General features: G+C 43.8%; 1 pseudogene; it reads left to right on the top strand.

Annotated features, from left to right (window-relative positions):
- The first annotated feature begins 6,324 nt into the window (after positions 1-6,324).
- Positions 6,325-6,442, top strand: LOC126185768 (5S ribosomal RNA; annotated as a pseudogene).
- Positions 6,443-8,989: the final 2,547 nt, after the last annotated feature.

The raw sequence follows: 8,989 nt of genomic DNA, 5'->3' as shown, positions 1-8,989 counted from the left end.
GGGCAAAGAATAGTAATGAGCCCTAGAGAAGAAAGAATTCTTACAATCGAAGTCAATGCAAGGAATGAATCAGAGGTGATTATTCCTAACGAGGAAATAAATCCAGGAGTTTATATACCAGAAGCGTTGATACAAGTGTACTATACACAACGGATGAGAGAATATCTATGAAGTGTCCGATATTAATGACAGAGAAAGTGCCAGCTTAGGAGGTGTATAATGTACAGCAAGTGAAGAAATAAAAGACTGAAATGAAATCACGGCCTAGTAAGTTAAAGGAAAACCTGAGCGTTGAACATTTAAATGGTGAAGAAAGGAATGCCATTTTAGAAATATGCATGGCATATAGTGATATCTTCCACTTGCCAGGAGTTAAATTAACGTATACAGGCATTACAAAACATGAAATTAATTTAATACCGGAAGCAGAAGGCCGAATAATATGTTCAAGGCCATACAGAATAACGCAGGGGAAAAAAGAGGTCTCGCAAGAGGGAATTGATAAAATGTTGCAAGATGTAACTGGGTTTTCTCTTTTGATGCGAGTCAATTGTCAGAATGAGCATTACCCCAAAGAGCATTTGATTCAAAAGCATTATGTCAGGATGAAAAACACTAAATAAATTACTTTTTCTCTCTTAACCACATGTGGGCAGGGTGGGTTCTTCCTTGGCTTGAAACAGCATTTTTACATAAGATCACTTTTATTGAAAGATTTGTACAGTGGTTTCCTTACTGGATTGTTCTGGCTGGGAGAGCGGCAGCTGTGTCGTTTGCGAAGCCTTCTGCTGCGTGAACGGCGGCGTCTGATTACGACTGGCGGTGTACATCTCGTGTCGCTGTGTCGCCCAGTTGACTGGAGACGCGCATCGCGAGATGGCCCGTTTAATTATTGAGAACGAAGTCGTGAATCGGATGGTGATACCTTGGATGTGGCGTCCCAGTGTTTCTCTTCTCTATGCGACCGCGTGCGTCGGCCAGCGGAGCATCGGGGGAAGGCCAGTGTCCTGGACTCGAACAACGGACTCCAGCTTGCCAGTCTTCGGCTGTCAGATCTTCATCACCAGCTCACAGGTGACTGCTGATGTGAGGCCATCTCCTTCCCGTCCTCACGAGTCACCCGGGTACGTAAAATTCAGTCTTCAAATACCTTCTAACTTCTGTCTTCTCGCGGCGAGGCTGCTGCTTGCTATTCCATTACAGCGGCGGACTTGGTGCTTCTGTGTGTCTCGCGTATTTATTTACTTCAGTTCACTGGAGGTGAACGACTTCACGGTCATTGCCTCTTCTGTCACATTGAAAAGCTTCTCGAAGGATCTTCTTAACGTCGGTCATTGGCTCTTGGAATGTAGGCGAGGGCCTTTGATCACATGTGACAACTGAGAAACACGTGAGCCGGTCGGGCGATGCCCTGATGGCTGAATCGACAGCTTCCGCTTATGTGGGGATGGCGATGGCTTCTCCTGAACGTGCTGACTTGCAAGCGGTCATTGCCTCTGCTGCTCTGCCCGCTGTTTGTCAGTGTGTAACTCTTCTAAACTAAACTAAGTTTTTCTACTTCACTTCACATTGATTTCACTATTTATTTACCTATCTTAAGTACCACTCAACAAAGACGATATTATAGTTCCAAGCAAGAGTGCATGGAATTTCCCATTATTGATGATTCCTAAGAAAATGGATGCTAGTGGGAAACAGAAATGGCGAATTGTAGCCGATTATAGGCACCTGAATGAGATCTCAATTGATAACGTGTATCCTATTCCAAGAATAGACGAGATATTAGATGGACTAGGAAAGGCAAAATACTTCTCGACACTTGATTTAGGTAAAGGGTACTATCAAGTGCTATTAAATGAGCGAGATCAAGAGAAAACGGCGTTTAGTACGCCCTGTGGGCATTATGAGTATAAGAGGATGCCAATGGGTCTAAAGACAGCCCCAAGTTACGTTTCAAAAACTAATGAATTCAGTGTCAATGGGCCTGCAGGAAGAAAAGGTATTTATATACCTAGACGATGATGATGATGATGTTTGGTTTGTGGGGCGCTCAACTGCGTGGTTATCAGCGCCCGTACAATTATCCAATCTTTGCTCAGTCCAATTTCGCCACTTTCCTGGATGATGATGAAATGATGAGGACAACACAAACACCCAGTCATCTCGAGGCAGGTGAAAATCCCTGACCCCGCCGGGAATCGAACCCGGGACCCCGTGCTCGGGAAGCGAGAACGCTACCGCGAGACCACGAGCGGCGGACATACCTAGACGATGTAGTAATATTTGGATTCTCATTGGAAGAACACAATAGTTGACTTGAAGACACATTTGAAAGGCTAAGGAAATATAATATAAAATTACAAGTTGACAAGTGTGAGTTCTTACGTAGAGAAGTGACATTTTTGGGGCATATTCTTACAGCAGAAGGATTAAGGCCAGGTCCAAAAACCATCAAAGCAGTGAGACAATATCCACAGCCAAAGACTACTACACATTTAAAAGGTTTTCTCGGACTCAGCGGATATTATAGGCGTTTTATAAGCAATTATAGTAAAATTGCGAAACCCCTTTACGAACTGTTGAAGAACGGAGTAGTTTATAATTGGGGAATGGAACAGTTGAAGGAGAAACATAAATCCCCCAATATTGCAGTATCCAGATTTTGGGCAGGAATTTACAGTAACCACAGATGCTAGCCAAAGCTCAATTGGAGCCGTTTTGATTCAAGGCAAAATAGGTAATGATTTACCTGTAGCATATATTTCAAGAACAGTGAATAAGGCTGAGCGATCACATAGCACCATAGAGAGAGAAATGTTAGCAGTATGTTGGGCAGTATGTTGGCAGACAATAAGCCATTAACGTGGGTAAGCAGCGTTACCGATCCATCGTCAAGGTTAACGAAATTCAGACTGTAAGTTGAAGAATACGACTACCAAATTCTGTATAAAGGTGGTAAACGAAACCAGGTAACAGGTGACCTATCCAGGATACGAAATTTGAGTGCAACGTCCGAGACAGATGACGACAGATACGCGAAAGAAAGAAGTCAGGAACAGATAATCTGAACAGCTGGAACACCTGGGATGAGAAGTAATTTAGAAGCGGTGTCTGAGGTCGCAAGTGGTGGCGTAAAAGAGCCAGCTGCAGAAAGGGAGATAAGCGGGGCTAACCACTCAGGCCATGTGGAAAGCAAAGATACACAGGCCGTCACAAAAAAGGCAGCCGTGCAGGAATCGGCCGCTAATTTGAGTTTAGAGGAGAAGAATACAATCCTTAAACAGTTTCATGATTCACCAATTGGTGGTCATCAGGGGACAGGAAGAACTTATGAGCTGGCCAGTGTGACCGAGCGGTTCTAGGCGCGGGTTCGAATCCTGCTTCGGGCATGAATGTGTGTGATGACCTTAGCTTAGTTAGGTTTAAGTAGTTCTAAGTTCTAGGGGACTGATGACCTCAGATGTTAAGTCCCATAGGGATCAGAGCAATTTGAACCATTTGAAGAACTTATGAAAGAATAAAAAAATAGTGCACGTGGGAAGGCAGCAAAGCCGATATAGAGCAGTATATTCGCAAATGCGAAAGCTTCCAAAGGAATAAAATTACACAGAACATAACTAAAATGCCCATGGAAATTACGACTACCCCTAAGCATGTATTTGAAAAGTGTGACATTGATATTGTTGGTCCAATAACCCCCACAGACAAAGGCAAAAAGTACATCCTTAGTTTTCAAGATATACTAACAAAATTTCTAGTCGTGGAACCTATTGAGAAACAAGACTCCGAAACGGTAGCAAGAGTGCTAGTAGAAAAGATCATTTTGAAGTTCGGCATACCATCCATATTACTAAGTGATATGGGCAGCAACTTCGTTAGTGAAACAATGCGAAGAGTATGCAAATTGTTGGGCATCGATAAAATTCAAACCACTTGCTACCATCCGCAGACTAATGGAGCGCTAGAAAGAACACATAGAACTTTAACTGAAACGCTCTGACATTACATAGATCGAGCACAAACTGACGGATACATGCATCCCGTATGCGGTCTTTGTATTCTACACAACACCGCATAGTGCAGCTGGGTACACACCTCACGAGTTGTTTTTCTGGCGGTTGTGTAATGTGCCGGGAGTACTACAAAAGAACCCAGCAGAAGTAACACATAATTATGATGACTACGTGCTCGAACTAAAAGAGCGAATGCAAGCTATGCACCAGTGTGCGCAAAGCTATAATGCCCAAATTAAATTAAAGAACAAGGAATATTATGACAAAATCCACCATCCGAAAGAGTTCCAATTCGGAGATAAGTGTCCTCCTGTATGATGAAAGTGTTAGAAGAGGAAGGTCATGGAAATTAGATAGTCACTGGCGAGGTCCATACATAGTAAAAGAAACTAAAGGACCAAATGTGGTCATACAGATAAGAAAGAATAAGTACCTGACGGTACACGCTAATCGCCTAACAGAATTTTTCTAATTACAGAATGGCGATGACACAGCTGATAATTGTAATAGGCATATTAGCCTTTTGGATTACTTCAGTCCAAACAGTGGCACTTCACCTTACAAAATTCCAATCATCCCCAGGACTGTATTATGACAAGGGGAAGGTCAGTCTATATAGTGTGACATGTAGAATTGTAAGTTATTTTAACTTGCTAGAGTTACAAAAGAAATTTGAAAACACCGAAGTATTAGCTACCAGAGCTGTGACATTCTGTCAGAATAGACTCGCTTTACTTAATATGAGTGCTTCAGAATGTTCCAGCGTGAAACATTCATTAGAATGGCACATCGGAAAAATAGAAAAATCTCAAAGTCTAAACGGACAGTAAGCTCGCCATGAAGTGAGAATACGAAAACGGGGCATACCAAATTTTGTTGGAAAAATAAGTAAAGTTTTATTTTGAACTGTAGATGAAGATGACGCATCATATTTCAAGTAAAAAATTGATGTGTTAGAGGGATAACAGAAACAGCTGTTAATATTAAGCCGAGAACAAGTCACAATAGTAAAGGCCACGTTAACGAGTTTTAATCAAACTGTCGGCTCAATAGCCAGAAATGAACAGGTAATTACTCAAGGAATGAAAAGGCTCAGTCAGATCATTATACAGTTCCAAAATAGCACTGATAAGCGGCTACAGAGAACAGTTATTTTGATAACCATTAACGAGCAGCTGATTCAGCCGTTGTCTATTTTCAATGAGCTAGAACGGGAATATGATTTGTTTATCACAGCAATTGTAAACGCTCAGAAAGGAATTTTAGAACCGCATTTGATTAATCCTGTGCAAGTAGTTAGGTATTTGGAATTAATAAAAGATTATATAAAAGACAAAAGATTCCCAATAGCACTTACAGGGCACAATGGTTATCAGTTACTTAAGGTAACTGACCTTGATGTTTTTATAGCTGGTAACATATTAAATTATGTATTAAACATTCTCCTGGTAGACAGCAGTATGTTTGACATGTATAAAATATGGCCCCTACCATTTGAAGTAGACGCCAAGAAACAGTTGTTTACATATATATCTCCAGACAAAGAGTTACTATTAATAGATGATGCGAAAAGACAATACGTGAAGTTAAACTATGAGCAATTGTTATGTAAAAAAGTAGACCAAACTCACAGAATATGTAAGCAAACACTTGTTCTTTTGTCTACTTATGATCATGAGATGTGTGAGGCTAGAATGCTACAACTAGTCACCAAGAAACCGAAAGATTGTAACCTAAGGTATATAGTATTAAATGAAAGCGTATGGACGAAAATCAGAGGTAACGAATGGTTATTTGTAGCACCTAAAGATGAAGGTCTTACATTGTTATGTGGTGATAATGCGCCCAGGGATGTAGTTATTCATGGAACAGGCAAGTTGAAATTTCATGGAAAATGTAAAGGTTATGGTGCTCAAATGTTAATACAATCTGAGCACATAATTAGAACAAATTATGATATTGTTCCAAATCTGAATATGGAGATAGATTGTTGCATTGTTAAAGAAGAAAAGCAAAATATAACAGAGCGTACCTTAAATTTGCCAGTCGAACATGTTAGACAGATCACTTAAATGCAGCTGGACATAAGTTAGATGAATTGGAGAATGAAATTTTATATCAGCAAAGGACCGCCTTTAGCGGATTTTCACTAAGCAGTTTGTCCATCTAGAGTCATATGGACTCAAGTGTTGTAATTGTAATAATCCTTTTATGTATATGCAGACACTGTAAATGTTGTAGAGACTGCTACAAATTTATGTTCAAGAGTATGAGAGATGATTATTGTGAAAAGCTCTGTATAAGAAATAAAGGCAACGGCCTTGCCGCAGTGGATACACCGGTTCCCGTGAGATCACCGAAGTTAAGCGCTGTCGGGCGTGGTCGGCACCTGGATGGGTGACCATCCAGGCCGCCATGCACTGTTGCCATTTTTCGGGGTGCACTCAGCCTCGTGATGCCAACTGAGTAGCTACTCGACTGAATAGTAGCGGCTACGGTCAAGAATACCATCACAACGACCGGGAGAGCGGTGTGCTGACCCCACGCCCCTCCTGTCCGCATCCTCCTCAGAGGATGACACGGCGGTCGGATGGTCCCGATGGGCCAGTTGTGGCCTGTAGACAGAGTGGTTCTGTGTAAGAAATAAAATTATAAATCAGTATGCAAGTAGAGCAATGGTTAGGTACCAACCTGCTCGTAGGGAAGTTGGAGAAAATGAGGAAATTATTTTAGAAGGCATAACTATCAGATATGAGGCAAGAGATAGCGGCCATGTGAGTTATGAAAGAAGGATAGTACCAACAAGATATTAGGAAGAGATCTAAAGACGATCACCAGCAATGTTAATGTCAAGATCAGACAAGAGATAAAAGAATAAGATTGTATTAAAGTAATAATGTACACTCCTGGAAATGGAAAAAAGAACACATTGACACCGGTGTGTCAGACCCACCATACTTGCTCCGGACACTGCGAGAGGGCTGTACAAGCAATGATCACACGCACGGCACAGCGGACACACCAGGAACCGCGGTGTTGGCCGTCGAATGCCGCTAGCTGCGCAGCATTTTGTGCACCGCCGCCCTCAGTGTCAGCCAGTTTGCCGTGGCATACGGAGCTCCATCGCAGTCTTTAACACTGGTAGCATGCCGCGACAGCGTGGACGTGAACCGTATGTGCAGTTGACGGACTTTGAGCGAGGGCGTATAGTGGGCATGCGGGAGGCCGGGTGGACGTACCGCCGAATTGCTCAACACGTGGGGCGTGAGGTCTCCACAGTACATCGATGTTGTCGCCAGTGGTCGGCGGAAGGTGCACGTGCCCGTCGACCTGGGACCGGACCGCAGCGACGCACGGATGCACGCCAAGACCGTAGGATCCTACGCAGTGCCGTAGGGGACCGCACCGCCACTTCCCAGCAAATTAGGGACACTGTTGCTCCTGGGGTATCGGCGAGGACCATTCGCAACCGTCTCCATGAAGCTGGGCTACGGTCCCGCACACCGTTAGGCCGACTTCCGCTCACGCCCCAACATGGTGCAGCCCGCCTCCGGTGGTGTCGCGACAGGCGTGAATGGAGGGACGAATGGAGACGTGTCGTCTTCAGCGATGAGAGTCGCTTCTGCCTTGGTGCCAACGATGGTCGTATGCGTGTTTGGCGCCGTGCAGGTGAGCGCCACAATCAGGACTGCATACGACCGAGGCACACAGGGCCAACACCCGGCATCATGGTGTGGGGAGCGATCTCCTACACTGGCCGTACACCACTGGTGATCGTCGAGGGGACACTGAATAGTGCACGGTACATCCAAACCGTCATCGAACCCATCGTTCTACCATTCCTAGACCGGCAAGGGAACTTGCTGTTCCAACAGGACAATGCACGTCCGCATGTATCCCGTGCCACCCAACGTGCTCTAGAAGGTGTAAGTCAACTACCCTGGCCAGCAAGATCTCCGGATCTGTCCCCCATTGAGCATGTTTCATCTACATCTATACTCCGCGAGCCACCTTACGGTGTGTGGCGGAGGGTACTTATTGTACCACTATCTGATCCCCCCTTCCCTGTTCCATTCACGAATTGTGCGTGGGAAGAACGAGTGCTTGTAAGTCTCCGTATTTGCTCTAATTTCTCGGATCTTTTCGTTGTGATCATTACGCGAGATATATGTGGGCGGTAGTAATATGTTGCCCATCTCTTCCCGGAATGTGCTCTCTCGTAATTTCGATAATAAACCTCTCCGTATTGCGTAACGCCTTTCTTGAAGTGTCCGCCACTGGAGCTTGTTCAGCATCTCCGTAACGCTCTCGCGCTGACTAAATGTCCCCATGACGAATCGCGCTGCTTTTCGCTGGATCATGTCTATCTCTTCTATTAATCCAACCTGGTAAGGGTCCCATACTGATGAGCAATACTCAAGAATCGGACGAACAAGCGTTTTGTAAGCTACTTCTTTCGTCGATGAGTCACATTTTCTTAGAATTCTTCCTATGAATCTCAACCTGGCGCCTGCTTTTCCCACTATTTGTTTTATGTGATCATTCCACTTCAGATCGCTCCGGATAGTAACTCCTAAGTATTTTACGGTCGTTACCGCTTCCAATGATTTACCACCTATGGCATAATCGTACTGGAATGGATTTCTGCCCCTATGTATGCGCATTATATTACATTTATCTACGTTTAGGGAAAGCTGCCAGCTGTCGCACCATGCATTAATCCTCTGCAGGTCTTCCTGGAGTACGTACGAGTCTTCTGATGTTGCTACTTTCTTGTAGACAACCGTGTCATCTGCAAATAGCCTCACGGAGCTACCGATGTTGTCAACTAAGTCATTTATGTATATTGTAAACAATAAAGGTCCTATCACGCTTCCTTGCGGTACTCCCGAAATTACCTCTACATCTGCAGATTTTGAACCGTTAAGAATGACATGTTGTGTTCTTTCTTCTAGGAAATCCTGAATCCAATCACA

The sequence above is a fragment of the Schistocerca cancellata genome, chromosome 4 (assembly GCF_023864275.1).
Source record: "Schistocerca cancellata isolate TAMUIC-IGC-003103 chromosome 4, iqSchCanc2.1, whole genome shotgun sequence".
Taxonomy (NCBI): Eukaryota; Metazoa; Arthropoda; class Insecta; order Orthoptera; family Acrididae; genus Schistocerca; species Schistocerca cancellata.
The sequence above is the reverse complement of the archived record's forward strand: the minus strand, read 5'-3'. Positions and strand labels throughout refer to the sequence as shown.